This window comes from Equus asinus, chromosome 9 (assembly GCF_041296235.1).
Source record: "Equus asinus isolate D_3611 breed Donkey chromosome 9, EquAss-T2T_v2, whole genome shotgun sequence".
Lineage (NCBI taxonomy): Eukaryota > Metazoa > Chordata > Mammalia > Perissodactyla > Equidae > Equus > Equus asinus.
The window spans coordinates 77,751,137-77,772,137 of NC_091798.1; the positions used below are offsets into that span (position 1 = coordinate 77,751,137).

The 21,001-nt window shown below is 41.7% G+C and overlaps 1 long non-coding RNA gene across 1 annotated transcript; it reads right to left on the minus strand.

Moving 5' to 3' along the window:
- Nucleotides 1-305: 305 nt before the first annotated feature.
- LOC139046207 (uncharacterized) lies at nucleotides 306-20,771 on the minus strand. The gene is made up of 2 exons (XR_011505941.1): nucleotides 20,535-20,771; nucleotides 306-4,866 (listed from the first exon to the last, which is right to left on the minus strand). It is a non-coding gene; the product is annotated as an uncharacterized lncRNA (long non-coding RNA).
- Nucleotides 20,772-21,001: the final 230 nt, after the last annotated feature.

Consider the following 21,001-nt stretch of genomic DNA (forward strand, 5'->3'; position numbering starts at 1 on the left):
GATCTTTGTCAGTGGTCATATATACATATCTTTTAATGTTATTTTAGCAAAAACAACATAGGAGGAAAAATCAAAACGTCATTTTATCCAGCTCCTGGAGGGCCTAAAATGTAAAACCCCAACAATGTCAAGCACATGGGTCTGCAATCTTTTTATATTTTAGAAGTAATGGTGAGCTGTGTAAAATAATGATTCCATCGAGAGGATTTGAGAATTGATGTGGATTGAATACATTTTTCAAAGTGTTATAAATTGTGTGGTGTTTTCAGTATATGAAAATGTTCACAGGAAACTGATTCTATTGCATTCTTTTTCATCAGCACTTGTGCAATGCTAAATTTGTGACGCTTCTGCAGCTGAATTAGAGCAAAGTAAATATGCCCAGCTTTTAAACCAGATCACTCCTATTCCTTCTCTTCAGTTTTCTCACCTCTCTTTTTAAAAACCAGCACTTGTAACTAGAGTAAATCACTGTTTAATTGCCTTTAATACTTTAAAACTTCCGAGTTGTTAGGCCTTGTTTAACTATCTATAGAGAGCTATTTGCAAACTTAAGTTGTGTAAATGTAATTTCTACTTGTGGATCTGAGCTGTAGCAACCCGGAGAGAGCTAGGCAAACTGTCCCAGACCTCCAGCTGACAACTGATAAGATTCCTTGTAATGTAGGATTTTTTAACCTGTTGATTAGGGGTCTGTTGGTATAAATGTAATAATATCATTCATCTCAATTTCCTGGAGTAACAACCATCAGTTGGTAGTAGCCCGCCTGCTTGGAGGAGACAAGTGTTCACGATCTTTCTTCTCTGATCTCCTCCCCATTTTGCTGTCCTTAGACAGGTTTTTAGGGAAGTAGAGGTTTAAAGTTAGGATGTGGGCTTTTTTTAAATTATATACTCAATTCTTAGAGGAAATGGGATGGGAAGCGAGGAGTTGTTGATAAATCTAAGATTCAAAATAGTCCTGTTAAAACTTAAAAGCCTGTTAATGGCTTTGAGGCTTTCTGAAGGTACGTAACCATGCAACCGTTAAAAGTTTTCATGGATATTTGAAGGGGGAACTTCTACTTGGAATAATTGTTCTTTTCTCAACTTTCTGCTTTGTGCTTCGTCCCAGATTGCATTATTGTTTATACCCCCCAAAAAAGATAAAGCACAGGCGTTTCTTATATATTTCTGTTTATCATTTTAAAATAAAAATAATTTTCCCAACAAGCAGCAGCGTATTTATTCTTGCTCAGAAGTTCATTTATTCATGTATGGAGGCTAATAAAAGCAGAAACTTAAAAAGAACGATGGCACAGCATTCACCGATACTCTAAACCTTATAGCTGCTTATTATTACGATTGTTGTTGCTATAAGGTAATATCCTACCTTCAGTTGAGTCACTATTTGCCATTGACCTTCCACAAAACTAACATTTTTTTAAGACATTTGTTTTTTAATATCTAAAATATCTCCTTAGCTGCAGGAAATTTGAACCCGTTGCTAAACTACTGTTTTATAAATCACACTTTAATATATCTTAAACAAACTTGTTTTCCAAAAGGAGTCTGGTGAGATTAAACTGCTCCCAAATCCCTGTATAGGTTCTTGGTGTGAAATCTAATCTGAAAATCTCTTGTTTACATTTATTTTGCAGCTTTTCCTTCTTTAAAACCCGAAACTCCTTTGAGAGACTCTGGGTGACCAAATATGGTAACTATGTTATCAGTGCTAATAAGTTAGATTTTTTTTCATGTTTCTCTGGATTATCTGGAGTTCCAGTCCAAATACATGTGTGTGTCCTGCTATAATCATAGTTTGTAACTGCAAACTGACGAGTTCCTTTTGGTGTCTGTAATCCTGATTTATTTAAGAAAGATTACTATTACAGAAAGTCTAAAAATTTCTCAAAAACTTTCCCCATGCCTCTGTAGAGAAAAATGCCTTTAAATAAATGTGGGACATTCTCATTTTTGAAATATGGGTGGCCAAAAAAAAGGGATAATAGTGGTGGTTATTTTATGATTACTTATTAGGGGCTGTAATAATATAAAATAAAAGACTCCAGGAGGTACTCCCTTTCAAAAATTGAATACTTTCCTTCCTTCCTTCCTTGTATAGAGTGACTGAGTGGGAGTCTCTTGAATTGTTCGTCTTCCTTTTATCTAATATTCCATTAATCTCCAAAAAGATCAGTTTGAGTCTGGGAAAGGGTTTTTAATCAACACTTCACAGAGCTTAAAGCTACCCTACCTAAAGCATCAGCTTTGTTAGGCGGTTTCAGATTTAAAGCATTTGCAACTGTCATACACTGTACTAAAAGTAAAGAATGTACACCAAGTGGAAGATGTTGAAAAGAGGGAAATAGCACAAAGTCGATTAACGAAGATTCAAGAATAGAAGTGGCCATCAAAGCATTCCAGCGTTTATCTCGAAATCTATGTAGGGTAAAAAAAAAAAAAAAAAAGCAACAATGATAGTTTTAAACCTCACACTTAGGAGGGATGAATGTTGATTTAATTGATTCATTTGGATCGATGTTTTTAAAGTTTCACACCACTGATCTTTCATGTAGTGATGTCTTTAGCAGTCAGTGGTCTGACATGAGCCTTCTCAGATTTCATCAGTGGGACTCGCCATGACATCTAAAATTATGCAAGAGCCTGTGCAATGGTAACTTTGGAATTGGGAGACCTCGATGCCAAAGAGCATGGTTAGATTGAAGAACTCTTGTTAATTCTTAGCACAAAGGTTTTAGAGGAGTGGTAATTGTAAATGAACCATAAAGGTTAAAGTCACCAAATATTATATAGTGGGCTTTAATTGCTAGACAGGAGAAAATCGTCCTGAAAGTTTGACCATTAAGTAGATATCACGCAGTGACCAGTATTTTCCTCTTGAATGTAGAAAGCTTGAAAATGGAAATTTGACCTAATCCATGAGGCCTTCCAGGCAACTTTTCCCAGTCCTTTGCCCTGAGATTTGTGCAAAACCTTTCACTATATTCTTTGTATTGTTGGAGTTGGGTTCTCTTTGAAACAGACGTGAAACATGTTTCTAGAAGGAAATCTAGAGAGGCCCTGAATCTTTCTTTCCAGATCATTCAGTTTTTTCTTCCTTGGCTATTACATCGGGTGATATGGGAGGCTGTCATAGGTAGAATAATGTTGAACTGTACTTTGTAGCCAGCCTGCTGTACCAATACAAAGAATCTGAAACGAAAAGACAACCACCACCCCAAGAATGATATGTCTCTTTTTAAAGTTTACAATTTGAATAATGAACTTGGATAGAAACTTGGCAGGAAAACAAACCATGGCACCATCACATCACCAACCATTTTCACTTTTCTGTCCAATTTCAGAGTGCATGTGTTTGTGAGTATTTCACTAGATCAGTGACAGCTCTTTATTTGCATAATTATATGCTCTGGTCTGAAGAGAAAACTAACCCCCAAATTTCATGGGTCACCAAACTGCAACAATCAATGTTTTATCACGTATGCTAAGCAAAATCTAAGAAGCTATATGAAGTTTCTTGGGGAGTTTTTACTCCTCAGAAAATTAAAGAGTTTTCTTCTCCTGAGTAGATTCGAAATCTTTCCAAGTTCTTTGTATCTGAATTCTGTTTGAAGGCAAAATTAAAGATTAACATGTAGATCTGGATCTTAGACTCACTAGCGTTACTTCAAAGTGGCTTAAGGAGAGCAGCATCTTTGGAACACGAAACTTTTAAATTCTAAGTACTGTCCATGCCATGAGGAAAAAAATCATTGGTCAAATTATGATTAAGCAAAATGAAGTCTGAATTAACTATGATTGAACATAAATTTCATTTCCTTCTTTAAAATAACTCAGGGGTTTTTGTAACACCTAATAGAAACTATGCATATACGCATATACGTACACGTGTGTGCACACAGACGCACACGTATACATCTACACCCACGGGCTGCATATGCACATCCCACCAGAAATAGACAACATATACAGTCTGTGTATGTCTTCTCAGTGTCTGTAACAGTAGGTAGTCAATATATGTTGATCACCAAGGTTGTTTTTAAACTTATTTTCTTTAAATTTTTCATGTTCAAATTCTGCAAGGCATTGTAAGAAGTGTTTTTAAATGCCTCAAGTTCACTTGCATCTGTAAATGTAATGTGTATTTGCGTGGAAAGTTGGCTTTATTTCATTAAAGAAAAATTGATTTAAACTGTTGGTGTCTTCAGTTTGTAGGCAATCTGCCAGACTTGAAATACAATAGACCGTAGAGACACACGCGAAGAGTGACTGTTGTGGAGTTATTAAAATCCTGGAAAATTCGCCTTTACCTGGGCTCTTAAGGAATATTCTAGGTGCATGACTTAATTCTGCTGCAAAAGGACTTAGCTGTGAATTTCATTTAGAAACATGTACTGTGCCTTTTATTTGAAGTGATCTGTTTTTAATACTGTATTGGTAGTTCCCTTATCAGACAACTTACTGTCATCAAGAAAAACATTAGAAAAAAGAAATATTGAGAAAAAATTTTAAGAATTGCATACTTTTGAAGTATTTTATTCTCTGTCTTGAAGAAGGATGACAGGTCTTTAGGTCAGACATCAGAAATTTTCTAAATAGCCCTATGATTGCAAGTGAGAAAGAAATCATTTCTCCCAAGTTTTTAATTAAAGTTGAATTACAAATGAAAGACATTTTCTTTCTTAGTCTAAAAACTTTAACGTCTGCTTGTCAGGAACACTCTCCATAACCACCACGTCTCACTTTTTTACCGTCCTGACTGAAACTTTCACCTGCGCCACCCCCATCGTCCACCTCCCCAGAAATGGCTGTTTGGACTGAAGGTCCAGCATTCCTCTCGATGAAAAGTCCTCAAAATTGAATCTGTAAATAAATAAATACAAGTTTAGCATTTTTATCATCCGAAAGGAGTTGGTAAGCAAATGTGTCAACGCTGCTGTCTGACTAAGCAGTAAAGACTGAGAAAGGAAGAGTAGACCTCTCCTAGAGGACCGTTTCAAGGTTTACGGGGTGAGGACCTATGTGTCCCTGAGCTAGAGGTATTTGCATTTTAATTTTTAAGGTATGAACTCGTGGAAATAATAGACAATACATATACCTAATTACTTTCTTTTCTCTATTTGACCTTTGTGGGAACCTTGCTACGAGTTTCAGATAGGGCTCAGTTTTCTCCTCTGCCTGGGACACAGAAAAATCTGTTATTTCCCACTGAATTCCACACGTGAGGGGATTGACCCCATAGTTGAAAGGCCTAGGTTTTCTCTTTTTATCATTTTCATTTCTTTTTGCTCAAGGACCATCTAATCCCATTGTGTCTGAAAAAGGTATCGCTGATCCAGTTCATCTTCCCATCTCCAGATAATTTTCCAAAGGCTTATTTCCTTTTTTTTTTTTTACCAATAACTAAATAAATGGCCTTTTCCCAATAAATGTTCACACCTTCCCTGTGTACTAAGGTAATCAGGATTTGTCAACTGAAGAAATATTGATGGTTTGTTGGGGTGGTTTGGGGGTTTTGTAGGGGGGAGTGCTTTTTGCTCTTTGCTTTTGCTTTGCCTCAGTAAACTACTTAATATCATCCCCTGGAATAACCAACTCTGAAAATAACCCTAGCACAGTGTCGCAATTTGGCTTTCATACAGTTTCAAAAGAAAACCATTAAAATTGCATTGATCTCACAAATATTGATCCAGTGCTTGATATCAAATACCAAATGAGATGCTGTCAGTTGCTGCTGATCATTGTGTCAGCTGTTTGAATTTTCATCCTTTTCCTTCTTCATTGTCGCATGGATTCAAGTCGCCAGGGCTAAGTAAGATTTTCATGATTAACACAATTAAAATAAATTCTTTTCCTGTTTTTCAAATTTCTGTTTTGTCTAAACGTAGCTAATATTCTACCTGAAATTTTGTCACATGATATCATTATATATATATGCATATATATATATTCTCCTGTAAAAAACATTTTACACGTGTGTAAAAACTTTTTTTTTACAAAAATGTGATTCACCTACTAAGTAGGCTAAGTTTCTATTTAGTTCTTTATCTTAATTTTGAAATAATTTCTATCTGCAGCCTGCTTTCTTTCTACTCACTTGCCCTGTAAAAGATTCCATTTGTTTTAAGAGAATGCAGTTATTAGAGTACCATTTTAGAACTTAGAATGAAATCTTAACCATTTCACATTTACACACACTACAATAGGTAAATTGCTCCTTATTTTCTTGCTGACAAAAGTATAACTGCAGCATTTGGCCAGCGTGGAGTTTAGAGAATTATTTAAATGGAATTGGATCTATGTTTTTAAAAATACGTTCTCAATAAACTCATGTTATCTAACAGGCTAAGTCATGCTGTGTTGTTTTTTTTATATCGTATCAAATCTGGAAATAGCGAAGTGCCTTTGGATATGTTTAAAGACTCAAATCGCCCTTTCTCTTTACACCCTCCTCTTTACTTTGCACATCAAGAGTTGATGATTACATTGCTTTGAAATATGGAACACTTTAAAGAGGAGTCCATCCTACAATACCAGTTAACGTTGCTGGCTGACCAGACAGTACAGACTGAGAAATAGAGTGGAACCCTCCTAGAGTACTGTTTAAATTGTACATCCACATGCACATTTTCCACATTCGCAGGGAGAATAAAATTCCCAGCCGCACAAGTTGTTGGTTTCTCTTCCCTTTTACACCTGAGCTCGGTTTGGGTACAGCGAAATGAAGCCGCGGTCTTCCCAGCACCATGGACAGCGCCGAGCGCGCCCCCTTCCCTCTCCGCTCAGCCAGAACCCCGAAGTTCCGGCCCTCGCCCGATTCCTCCCTCTGACCACTCCCTCGCCATAGGAAACTGGCTCTTGAAATCTTAGGATCCGAGCCCAAAGCAATAAAGAGTTTAAAAAGTATACAGTTTGTAGGTGGAGAGCCTTGCTTGCTCTATGCCCGGTGTTAATCAGAGTGCCCCAGAGTTAACACATTTGCCTGCCCCCCGAATTTGCATCTACTTTCTGATGAAAGCAGCTCCACTCTCAGTCATTTTTGTGGTAGAAGGCTTACCCCCACAACTTTAGCCAACTTTTCACCACCACCCCTTAGCTGGCCAGATCTGTACCGGCTCCTGTTTCTAAAAGGTCCGTACTATGAGCACATTCTCCCAGGGCTGCCGATCTCAGTCGCGAGAGACCTGTGTTCCAGGAGACCCACCCGGACGTCGGTCCCACGGCTCTGCCGGTGGCTGAAGCTGTCGGGTCGGTTGGGTGAGCCCAGGTACTGGTTAATTACCGCCCCGAGGGAGGTGGCTCTGCAGCGGGCGCCCGGCCCTACGGCGCGCTAAACAGCCTGATGGCAACTTATTTGACAGTACTAAAAAGGGGGCGCGTCGGGCTCAGTCCCCACCACCACCTCTTCTCCTACTTGCAGACCTCAACTTCAAGCTCCAAATTTCGGCACGTCTCCCTGCTTGGCTTTCTTTTTTACTGTCGCGTTAAGCAAAGAACGATAAAGGAAGATCACTTCTGTGTGGCATCTTTTTCATTGCATGGTCTCCCTAGCAACACTTGAGTCACCGCTCCTAAGACGAGACTAGTTTTTAAAGATTTCAAATTGCACCTTGCTTTATTGAAACTCGCCTTACTTGTTGGACTTTGAGTGAAATCTCTTCCTTCCCACTGGAACTCTAATCTAGTCTCCCACTCTCTTGAACCCACTTTGAGGACGAAAATGCTATGTTTAGAGCAGGTGAGATGGCCAAACCCAAATTTCTATTAAATATCGATTGTGCAAAAATAGTTTCAAACCAACTTAATCCAAACTTTACTAGAAAGGGTCAGGAAAGTGAAAAAGGGAGACAACCCTGGTATCTTAAGTTAAGGGATTTCTTTCCTTATAAAATAGCCTTGATAAACTGATTTCAAAATTGCTATTGTATAATCACGCGAGTTACATTTCACTACATTTCAATACGTTTCAGGATAAAATTATTCTTTATTTAACATAGTGTTACAATGAAAAATTTCCATGAATTCCTGAGGTTAGCAGCAATTTAGCTTCAAAATACTGTATTTTTCTGTCGCTTAAGACACACAAACATTTTACTAACTATTTCACAGGTTAACAATTTAGTTTGTTTTTTCTTACAAGGCTGCTTTCACAAAGTTCCCCCCCCCCCTTTTTTAGTGTGCACAGTCACTGCTGAATTCTCCCCAAAGATAATTTTTCCTCATAATGTGGTCCTTCTTGTGGTCTCGAGTCATTTTGCCCAAATACTAAGACAAGTCTGAACTGCCAGGGAGACTCGGCCATGCCTGGAGCGATCTAAACCAGCGGCACGAGCCTCCTACGAAAATTGAGGAGAACTCATGTTGACGCAGTTTGGCAGCTGAAGTGAGCGGGGTTGCAAAGGGGACCTGTTGAATTATAGTGACTTGGAGACTCACATATTCTAGACTGGGATAGACTCCCCAAGATCTGAACCCGAGACTGAAATATCTCCATAATGTTTGCATGTCTTTGGCTGGTATATTTTTCGGGACCCCTTTCCATGAACTGAGCTTCCATCTTTGGATAAACGGAATATTTCATTCTCACCTTCCTAGGGTTCAGGAGCAAGAAAAGGGGATCAAGTGCGGGGAATGACGTGGGACTTCCCTTTGTTGGCGCGGGGGAATTGTGGAGATTTTGTGTGGAATAGATAGCACTTACTGAACTCCTGGGTGCCTAGCATTTATTCCCTCAGTCTGGGTTTCCGGGAATCTCTTTTCTTCACTGGGAATTTCCCTTGTAACCCCGGGGACGGAGTAGCTAAGATCTCTATTTAATTAATCAGGAATTTCTTACTTTAAAAAAAAGTGTATTCTTGACACAGTTTCAGAATGACTTTTCTGGGTTAAATAAATCAGAAACTCCCAGACCTGGGTGGATATTTCAGGACCACTTTGCCAGAGAAAAATGTGGAGGAAAGAAGTACAAGAAGTTTATTTTTAAAAAAGAAATACATCAACACATTAAGTGATACTGATTAGGTCCCCCTGAAGGGAGCCTCTGCAATGGTGTTTGCTTGCCTCCTGTATGTGTCTGGTGAAATTTTAAGCCATTTCACAGCATAGATAGCCATTGCCCTCCTTTTATCTAAGCTTTTACTTTAATTCTAACCCTACTCTTTTACATAACTGCTGCTGTCCTATCCATTTTTTCCCCGTCAAAGTCTTTTAAAATAAGTTTCCCTGTCTCTTGCCCATTTGTCAGTGTCAAATATACACCGTCTATTTAGTTAAAGAAAAGTATGTATTTCATATGTTATAAAAGAACAGACTTCTTTATCTGGTTTCTTGGAGATCAATAATCTCTTAAACATTTGCCAAGACCCCTTGGGGAAGGGAGAAATGTAAACAATAACTACCAAACTTCATGGTAATGTAGGTTAAAATCTTCAGGATGATCATTGGAATGCTGGAGGTAAGGGGGAACCAGTTCCGACTCCCGCAACGACACAAGAAGGGACCGGAGGGGTCTGATGCGGGCTCCATCCTCTCCGACCTGCCCAGGGTGCTACCTAGATGGGAAAGTCGGGAGCTAATTCTAAACTTCCTTACATGACATCTTGGTTGCCTGACTGGTCTTCAAATAATTGAGCTGGGCGATGGCCGCATGACCACAGGGAGGTCGCAAAAGACAGTTACCCCATTAAAAGAAACACCATGATTTCAGTCTTTCTTGACATAATTAAAGGCTTTGGTCACTTTCCCTTATTTTATCCCATTCTGTGGAAAAAATCATCTACTCCTCTGGCAAATGAAACTTTAAAGGAACTTTAAAATAAATCCTACAGTTTTATTTCTGCTTTTTAAAGTTAGTATGTATGTGAGGAAACAGACAAAGCATTAGAACAACTGAGTTGCACATTAGCTATCTAGCAGTGTAACTTAGAGAGAAGAATACACTTCGTTTCCAGCTTAGCCAACTTTTAAAACTATATGTGTTCCCGGAAAATATTACCTGATTGGATTAAATTTGCAAGAGATTCTAAACTAGGCTCTCAAGAAAGTAATAAAATACATGAAATCTCTTGAGTAAACAGTTGGGAGGGATTTTTAAGCATTCGAGGATCCGGTGACCCATTGAAGCACAACTCACTCAAATCTGAATTTTCATGATCAACTTTCAACCCTGTGAAAACGAGAGCCATTTGCTTAACTTAATCTGGAACATATGTTTGCACCAGTAGCAGGTTTTTTGGTGTGTGGCTGGGGCTGATCAAGTTGTAAATTTTCCGCTTTAGGTTTTCAGCGCCTGGTAGTTTCAGCCTCACACCTAGAGAGAGACTTTGTGAGGTTCTTCACCAAAGCAGCCAAGGTTTGACAAAAGGTTTCCAAACCTCCCAGCTCTGAGTGTTATTGATTTTCCCAAAGATGGAACATTTCTATACAAATTAGTTCCCTAAATCCTAAAAGCAAATAACATGGTAAACTCTCTTTTATTAAAGTGCTTGTAAAATGTCTACATAGAGGTGGAGTGCTTTTTTTTTTCATTTGCCTTCCTCACCTGCAGCCTTTTCTTTATGGGACACACAATAGTATGAGAGCAATGGGTGCTGTGAAAGTGACATCTTCATTCGACAAAACAATGTACAGGTCCTTTTGGTTTATCTTAATTTTTTTCCATCAGAAACTTGGAACTATTGATTTTCTGTCTCTTTGTACTTCAACACAAAAGAGTTCCAAAAAAAAAGTGTTTTGAATATCTGAGAAGAATCACCTACTGATCAAAATAAATATACATTAGAATCCACAAATTGTCCTTCCTGTGAAACAAGATTTGTGGTGGCTTTTATTACCAATATTAAAACACATCTCTTTGTGGACATGAATTTTAGTGTTTAGGCTTTAAACAAATTATAGTATTTTTTAAATCAATTAATGATATACCATAATGATAAGTGAAAGTAATAAGTTCCCTATGATCAGTTTAATTCATCCTGAAGTAGAAATGGGTAGTCGTGGTGGAAGCGAAAGGTGGACTCTGGGGGTAAAACCCAAGGATTGTAAATAACCATCTGGACCTGCTGATTTGTCTTCTTCTTGAAAACCTCCGTCAGATCACTGCAGGAAAAGTTACTTAAGTCCTTTTTGAAATGCATCAGAACGAGTAATTGAGCCATACATGTGCCCCACATTCAGGTGCAGAGTTTCTCTAAATTTTATTCTTATGCAGATTAAGATGGGAAGCTCCTACCTGGACGCTCCCTTAACCAAAGCGTGAACAAGGGTGACAAAAATAAGGGCAATAATAACATTACCAGCACTGTGCTAATCAAATACCCACAACTAGTTGAGAACAACGGTGCTTGTGCTAAAAAGCCGCTTTAATTCTGAAATGGAAGGTCCTGAGACACCGAGCGCCATCTAGCAAGCAAAGTTAGAATCAAAGTGCGCCGGAGGAGAGCACAGAGCACAGAGAGACCAGGGAATTGGGAGGCACAGGGGGACTTCAAGATGCACTTGCTGCAACTTAACCACCGGCCCAGTCTCACCTGAGCCCAGCGCTACCTGAGGGTTTCTGCTCTTCGCCCCAGCAGCCAGCTCAAACAAACTTTACTACTGAGGTGAGACAGACCCTTTCTGCCTCGAGCTAAGGCTAAAGGACAGCTCCTCACAGGGTTGCTTATTTTCTTTAATTAGAACAAGGCGGCCTTTCCGTTCCCATCACCCCCACCCCCTAAGCCAGTCCAGTGTCTAACTAATCCTGCCCCTTCCTCTCCAGATGGGGACAAAGCACCACCTGAAAGGCTCACCTTGGGCTGACAGGACTCTCAGGGCTTCAGCGAGAGGAAAGCACATCGCCGGGAAAACCTAGCAGGATTTGAGAAGTCATTGCGAGTTTACAAGGCTGCCCAGACATCTCCTGACAGGCAATCCAAGCTCTCTCTGAGTGGCAGGAGACCCAGGTTTACCTAACGAGCCATGGATGGTCATGGAAACTGAATGCAGCCTTCTAGATATAAATATAACTTTATTCTTCTCCAGGCAACCGGGTCTTTGATATTTCCTTCGGCTGAGGAAAAGTCAAAGGTAGCTAGGATGCTGCCAAATACCCCTGTGAGTTTGTAGCTCGAGGGGAAAAACAGCACTATCTCCATTTTTAGGTTTGAATGATGCTACCTAATTATGTGAATATTCTGTGGAACTGGGCTAACAAAACAAAGCTTCTGGGATTGTGCTATGAAGAAAGTAAAGAATAATCTACTGGTTTCTTTATAAGCAAGAATTCCATATTTTTCTTTTAAACTAGTTGGTCTGAATTCAAAAGACTAAGAGGGTCCATCTCAATAATATGTCTGCTTTCTAAAGTACTTCTGTTGAGTCTTTCTGGAATTTCATTCTAAGATTGGGGGGGGATCCAGTGTACATACATGCTAGCTGAAAACTACTCCTAATTTCCTGCTATTGAATATTGCCTTTGTAATAACTCATTGATTCACGTTGTTCTTAGAATACAGAGCCAGAGCTTGGATTTTTCTATTGTTCTGTCTCCTGCCCCTACCCCGTAGATACAATTTTTCCCAGTGAAGTGTTTTGTAAAAAACAAAAAAAAAAACCAACCAAATAAAAAAACCTTAGAAAATGAATATTAAAATATTCCAGTTGAGTTTTGGATGCAACTCCAGTCTTAGGTTTGCTTCTCCATGAAAACAGGCATCATAGATATGAAATAACAGTTCTCTTTATTTTTCTACTATGCTGTTTACTGTGCAACACAGCCACATTGAAGATAAAGGGAGCATTAGATAAGAATATGGTCAATGTGCTCATTAAAATATCTCCACAGGTTATAGTATTTACAGAAAAAATTCCACAAAAATCATAACCCATCTGAAAAACCTAAGCCAACAAAGAAAGGATGTGAGAGCTTAACCAACAATTTACAGAACATCTAAAACATGTTTATGAAACCTCCTTGTCTCCTTGTGCCTGAAAACATATGTAAAGATCTGAGGATGGAATGTCGATGAAATTCCCACTGCCTCTTCTTCCCCTCTTCCTCTCTGAACTTCAGAGAAGTTCCCAGGCCAGTCTTGCCTCGGATCACAATAAAAATTTAACTTTTTTTCAGTGTCTTGTTAAATAGCACATTTCTCTCATCAAGGTCTTCTTAAACATGGAACCTTCTCCTAGACAGGGTACCCAGCTGTTTAATTTAACATTGATTTATTGCTTTTAAAAGTAAATTTACACACATGCCAGCAGCGCTCCGTTTTGTTTCCCCAGACTCTGAGATTTATTTTCTACTTAGCGCTTGTCTGACAAAACAATGTCCTTTAACTTTATTACACATCGATGAGGAAATCTGTCTTATTTTTGTTCGGATTTATTGCTGTGTTGCTTGTGGGGACTTTCGTGCTCCAGAAACGCTGAGGTCCGAAAATAAATAGAAAATTAAACAGAGTTGATCACAATATAATGGTCAAAACCTAGAATATGGCCCAGCATATACCAACCTGCTGGGGGGTGGGGTGGAGCGGAGGACGAAGCTCCCTTAGAGAGCACAGTTACTCAGGAAGAAAAGAAATTACTTAATAGGCAGGTAGCGTTTGAAAGTGAAGTAGGCAAATCTGGGTCCTGTAGGATCTCCAAGTTCTTGGTTAAAATGTATTTGGAAGTATAGGGCAGGGAGGGGCATCTGCATGACTCCCACCCCACGGCCGCCTTACCTCCGTGCAGAACTCCCAATTATCACATATTCGTGATGACTGAGCCCAAGGGAATTAAGATGGACTTTGAAGCAGCTTTTACGGTACACTTCATCTACATTTGGGTTTTCTTTAGTTCTCATTAAAAGGGCCACTTTCTTCTTTTCATTGATATACTGTCTTTGTGTCCTTCATTTCACACTCTTTAAAAAAGTTCTCTCATCAGATCAAGTGCAAAAAGGAGGGGATGACATAATAACCATCATAATCATGATAACAACAACAAACAACTGGTCTGTGGGTTTAAATCTTTTTTAAAGGAAGCTTTTCTCCTCTATAAGTCATGGTCCTTCAACAATTAAAAAAAAAGCTGGAGTTGAGATTGGAGATAATAAAAGTGTTTCTAAGGTTAAATTACAACTACAGGCGGGCTTTAAAAATCTGTGTGTGCGATGAGCTTTCCTCTCCCAACCTGGTTTCTCACAGAGGCGTCTAATAATCACCTTAGAGGTGTTCAGATAAGAACACTCTCTCTTTTCTGGTAAGAAGTAAAGATGTGACAGGTTTTGTCACCGGAGTGAGGGAGAACTTTGTAAGATATTCCCTTTCTCTCCCTGACAAATATGCCACCTTCAACTAAAGAGGAAGCGTGACCCCTCTGCCGCCTTATCCACACTGGTCAGTGAGTCCACAAAACCATGGTAAAATGTTTCAATAATTTTTACTAACACCAAGAAGATTTTTTAAAGTTCATGGATCATTCTTCCTCCTGTAATACATCAAGATACTTTTGTGCGCACACTTCCTATCTAAAAGAAAGACAGACAGAAAGAAAAGAAAAGAAAAGAAAAAAGAAAGATCTGTCTTAAAAAGGGGGGAGGGGGAGTAACTCTGCGAAACGTTGAAAATTCTCCTATTCATATTAGGAGCTTTTTTTCCCCCCTGTTTGCCCTTTGAAAAGGAGTCCTGTCACTCAGAAAGGAGCTGTTTCTTCAACCTCCTCCCCATCCACCCACAAGCCGGCCCCCCTCAGCCTCGCCGCCTGGCCCGGGCCCACCCCGCGGCCCTCCCCGCACACACAGTTTCTTCCAAGTGCTTTTCAAGTAAGAGCTGGAGAGATGAGAGGTGCGGCTTCTCCAACGCGGAGCCAGACAAGTACTTCTCATCCCGGCAGAGCGCGGCCCGGCGCAGCAGCCCCAGGCCGCCAGCGCTTTTTATGTCAAGAAGCCACCGGGCCCCCTGGGCTGGCCACCCCTCCCCGCGCCGGCCCGCAATGCCGAGCCCAGGCCGTCACGTGGCCTCGCCCCGCGCCCCACGTAGCCCTTTGTTAAGCCCCTCGGTCCCCACGCGCGGCCGCAGCGACTGGGGCGCGGCCGCGGGATGGATGCTCCGAGCTGACGGCGGGGCGAGCCCGGCTCTCCCTCCGCTCCCCGGAACAGCCTGAAACACCTCGGGCAGACGGACGCCCCAAGCACTTTGAAAATCAAGATTCCCAGCACTTTGGGGGAAGCAGACCTGGGCCACCTCCTATGTTTAAACCAAAAGCACAAAGGGGGGTGAGGGGCCCAGGGAGGGCGCGCCTCTGCGCAGGGATGTACCCACTGGGCTGACTTCCCTCCTCCTTTCCATTCCGCCTCACCAGTTTCTCGTCTTTTTTTCTCTTCTCTTACCCTCTGCCACGCTCAGAGGCTCAGTGGGTGGGAGTGTGTGTGTGTGCAAATGTATTTGTGTGTGTGTGTGTGCGTGCAGTTAGGTGGAAATTTCATAAGAATATGTTCTCCACTTATAAACTTGCCTGGATTGGGGAGTATGCTCCCCGGTAAACGCTCTGGTGGGAGAGTTTAAGCGACCTATTTGGGAGGAAATAGAGGGTCAGATTTGGTCTAAGTGGAACATCTGCAAAACATTCAAGCAGCTTATTCAACAAAGAATCTAGCCATTTATTGTAGAAATAATAAAAAGCCACTAATGATTATGGTTCCCACCCCTTCCCCCAAAAGGCCAAATCCTAATGAAATAATTCAAAGGTAGGCCTCATTTCCTAATAGTGGAATTAAACAACAACAAAAAAAGAGCCCAACTAAACTTTCCAGCTCTGCCTTCTTAAGGGCCTGGGAACCTTGCTGAGAAATTAGGTAAATAAAAGGCGAGCTGGAATTTCTGTTGAGCTCAGGCTATGTGTGCCCCGACTTGCACACAGTTCTGCCTTGATATGCAATTAAATTACAGTAAATTCCTCTTTAAATAATAAAATTCGGAAGACTCTTCAGGATGCAAAGATGTCTGGGGTTAAGCAGCTTTTAAACCGTCAGTTTTTAAATGGCTTGTGCAATGAATAGCTACCTTTAAATCCTAAAACCATTATAAATATGCTATACATCTGGGTGCCAGTTTATCTCTCCATATTTCTTTTGAAAATGAGGAAAGCATTCATAAAAAGCTACTTGGCACACTTTATTTTAGGAAAGCAGATGTTAATTTTTTCACGTATCATTTTATGACCAAGTACATGTGTAACGTTGGAAAGCATCCAGGACGCCTCTATTATTTGCTAAATGACTGTTAGTTGAGGCATATTATCCTCAGCCTAACCATGGTATAGGTTATATCAATAAAGTAAACATCTGTGATTTTTTTTTTTTTTTTTAAGCAGGGGAAGGGGGTATAAAGAGTTACTACAAACGAGGAAGGGAAAAAAAAGAGTTTGGGTAGGAAGAGCGCACCTGCGTTGTAGCAAATAGGATATTTATATTGTTCCGTGCAAAACAAAGTCCCTCAGCCGGGCACTCGGGGATATTTACATGGCGGGAGATAAAGTTGAAAGGCTTTCCCCGCGTGCCAAATGGGATTCTCCCTGTGGCCTTCTGCGTCGCAAGATAACAGGTACCGAGCGCTCCTGGCAGCGCGGGCCCTCGCCGCCGCCCCCTCCCCCGCAGGCCGGCCCCAGGCCCTGCCGGCCGAGCCAGGCGCTCGGGCTCGAGGAATTCCCAGGCACCGCGGAAATTTCAGCGGGGTTCCCAGCCTAGAAATATGCTCAGGAAGCGTCCTCATTTGCCCCGCGCCGCTCGAGGACGCCGGCGCCCAGGATAAGCCAGTGGCTTGATAATTAATGGAATACAATATTTATGGTCCGATGTATTGACTCTGAGGCGAGCGCGCCGTGTAGACAGTCCGTGGGGGTCTGACAAACAGGGGGTGAGTGAACAAACATAATGACCGGAGTACTTATGTCTATCCGGTTTACTCACTTAAAGCCGAGGTATGGAACATCATGATAAATATTAATTTCCACCTAAACAGCCCCGCCGTCCTCCTGAGCTCTCCCTTCCTGAGCGCTGCCCTTTGCAAAAAGGCCAGAGAGGAGATTTTTAACATAAAATGCTGCAAATATGAAAAATAGGTCACCAATAAAATTGGTCTCAGCATGGAGCGTAATTGCAACAAAGTGCCGCCGAGTAAAATCGAGGAGTGAGCTGGCTGAGGCGGCACAGTCGCGAACCATCTGGTGTGTATTAAAAGTGGTGCTGTAAATATTGCTGAGAGCTAATGCATTATCGGCTTCTATAAGTGCACAGGGCCTGTAAGCTTTCCATATGTTAGAATATGTAGATCGGCTGAGAGGAGAGAAAGGTGTCTTATCAATCATGGGCTTCTAAAGCATTGTTTTGCCCACTCTGTGGAATTTTGGCCAAAAAGTGGAGGATATTCATTCTCATTCTCTCCTCCCCACCCCCTCCCTTTCCCCTCTTCTCTCGGCTGGCTCTTTCTCTTTTTCTCTAGCTCTTTCTCCCGGCTCCCTCCTTCCATCCCCTCCTCCTCTCTCTCTTCTCTCCAAGGGGATAGGGCGGGCAGTGCTGACGTCACTTCACATCAGTAAAAGAGAGTAACTGTTTCAGAGAGAGGGAGAAAAAATTCATCTGTTTTTCATCAGTGCTAAAGTTTTGCCTTTTTAATAGAAATGAGCTGCCCAGCCTGAGTCCTCCTGTGTTGAAGCTTTTGGGGGGTGGTCGAGAAGATGGGGAGGTGTTCTTCGTCTCGTGAGCTGAATCGTCCTAGAAATGGCTCTAAGGCCAGGATCAGCTCAAATAGATGAAACTAATGAAAATAAGATGCAAAGATGATGTCTTTTAGAGAAGATTTCACTTCCACACCTACCAGGCAACTTTTGCCAAGGAGGATGGAGGGCTTCTGGCTCCATGACACTTCTGCTTTGAGTCCTGGAACTTCTTCCCTTCTCTCTGGTTCCTCGCTTCATAATTCCACCCCCCCACATACCAAAACTGCCACACACAGCATAGCTAATAATTTTCCTGCTGTCACATTACTTTTCTAGGGAAAGCAGTTAAAGTCTTCCTCTTCCTGATGATATCACACATTTAGGAGTTTACTGTAAGTAACCTCTCATCTCCTCTGCCTAACCTCCCCCCCCCCCCCATATTCCTCAGCTGCAAGGTTTTACTCAAATCCAGTGCTAGGAAATTTCCCTGCATTGTCCCATAGAGATCATTTTCTCTTTCCCAAAGTTGTCCTCATCTCTTTCTTTCTTCCTATTCCATGTCATCCTCTCCTTCCCCTTCCTTTCCTCCCCACCTCTTCCTCTTGTGCACACACAGTACAAACCTCCAGCGCTTCCAGTGTGGATAAACCTGCTGGTCATGACAACCCAAGTTCAATCAGCAAATAAATAAAACTCTTACTTTTTTTTTTGGCTGCCGGCTGCATCCCCCTCTGGCCGTTGCCTCCTTTAATTATAGGAGCTATATTTCTTCCCTGGGAGACATTCGAGGGGATTTTTAGTTGGAAACTCGTTTCTGCTGAGTTATTTTGGAGCCAGGACCAGTGGGTGAGTGGCCCGGACCCAGAGGCTTTGAGTGAAGTGCAGATTGAGACATATCGAGTTCCCTCTAAAAGGATCATTTCATGTGGGAGGTTGGACACAAAGTTTGCACTCGTGACTGGCATTCCAGTGAGAGACATGCATATTTTAAAACAACAAAGCAAGCAAGAAAGAAGGCTTAGGGGAGGGGAAAACTTGGAAAGAAGTTACTAAGTGACAAACATCTGTCAACATGGGATAATTTGTACAGTGCAATGTAAAACTATCTGCCTTGTTTGATGGAGTTCAAGGCACAGGATCTAGGAGAGCAAAGTGGATACATATTTAGCCCTGGGAGATACTTAAAAGACACTTTTCCCAAAATAGGTGTAAGGTGATTAAAACTGCATGAATGAGTATAATTTTAAAATGCTTCTTAGACTAGTGGAGGCCTCTAAAATTGCTTATTTCTGATAGTTAATACAAAATTAGATCCTGCTTAATTTTGAAAGGTGTACTTTATTTAAACAACATAGAGTGATAAAGTGATAAGCACATTCATTATAGAAAGATGAATTTTATCACAACAAAAACAAAACCAAGCAGGAGAAAGAAGAGAAACAAAAAGCTCAAACAACCCCTGGTTGCTATGTTCTAGGAATCTTTAAAAGTACCAGCTTTACATGCGTATGTGAGCCAAACATATAAACATCCACCTCTCTGCATGTCAACAAGGAGAAATGGCAAAATATTTTCAGAGGATTTTCCCTCTCATTTAAGCTGGAGTTTCAACAAGCGTGTTACACTTTGAGAGAGAAAAGCAAAGAAGTTCCTTCTTTAGGAGGGAAGTTTTTATAAGCAGAGTGAAAGATCAGGCAAGATCCTGGAATGTCTTTTTTTATACCCTGAATCTCCAACAACCACATGGAAGTTCAGGCTCCAGCTTCCACCGAGAAATCTTTTTCTCCTCCAGATCTGAAGACAAAAGGAGAGGAGGCCTGGTGGTGAGCGGGATATCTCTGTTAGTTGTCAGCGCAGGTCCATGGGTTAGGAATGCTAATGAGCCTCTTGGCCAGCTGAAGACTTGGTTCTCTCTCGCACACCCTGACGCTCACACACACTCGGGCTCCTGCACGCCGCCTGACAAGCACACAGACAGAGCCTTGTGCACGACCCTGTCTCTCTCCTTTTTCCTCTGAGCCCAGAGATCGATCGCTGACCCCACCGTTGGGCCAACGCTTTATTTATCTGGCTGCGCAATGATATTATCAGCCTTAAACGTTATATACAGCAAATGTCTTTCTAAATCAACACAATAGGATAGCTTGCAGAGACCAGCCTGGTCTGTCTTAAAGAAATCCCTCGCTATCTCTCTCTCTCTTTCTCCCTCTCCCCTCCCTTACAGATACCCCTTCTCCTTTCCATCTTTACAACTAGGGGTATTTTATACGCTGGACTAGGGGATTTGATCCTTGCTTTCAGCTTGGTTGGAGGAGGCCTTAGTAAACTAGGAGATGGATAGATACCATTATCCACCCATCACTGTGATCTCCATCAGGGGTTCTCTTGTCAGCCGGATCCAACTGCCTAGACCTACTCTATTCACATGATCCGGATTTCTCAAAATTGGGGTAGAAGAGAAAGCGAGGGGTGGAGAATCGAGTGTGCAACCTTGCACCGTGTTAATTGTTTTCTTTCCTCTCAATTACATTCATAAACCTATTTTCTGCATTGCATGTTATTTCTTTGTGCTTCAAAATTGAAACCACGTGCAGCCTTCTCCTCTCTGCACACACAATAAATGCGCTGCCCCCTCCCCCAACCCATCACACAACTATTTACATCTTGGTTACTCACTCCGCGCTCCGGCCCCGAAGAAGAAATTGGCCCCATGGGACTAGGTGAGGCTTTGTGAAAGTATCTCTCAAATCCGTATCTCGGGTCCCCATCTCGGAGAGAGGCTCCTGGACTCCCCCCCCCCCCCACAGGCCTCCCCCCACCCCCTCCTCCCACAGGTGGTTGCAGCTTACTCTGGGAGAGCTAGCAGGGAGGACATCCAAGGAGAAAGACAGCTCTGCAGTGTCCGCCAAGGTCCACCCCACACCCTGGCCCGCCAGTCGGCGGGGGTCAGCAGTGACTGCGAGCGCGCCTCTGCTGCCCTCTGGTCCACGCGCCCTGGGCGCAGCAGAAATCGCGCAGGGAGCGGCCGCTCCCCGGGGAGCATTCCAGACTTAGGTCTTCCCAGGCAAAGAAGTCCCACCGTAAATAAATAAATAAATAAATAGCTAAATAAATAAATAAATAAATAAACAAACTCCAAAAGGGGGAGGGGTAGCTGGAAAACGGATTCGCTGACAAGGAGAGATAATAAATGAGAGGCGCTTTCAGATAGATATCTCAGACGTGAAATTGCGCCCAGCTGGTTGTGTAAGCAAACAAATAGTTTCATGTTAGGAACTCTCAACTTGTGGCTTGATGAATAGAACACGACAGAGGT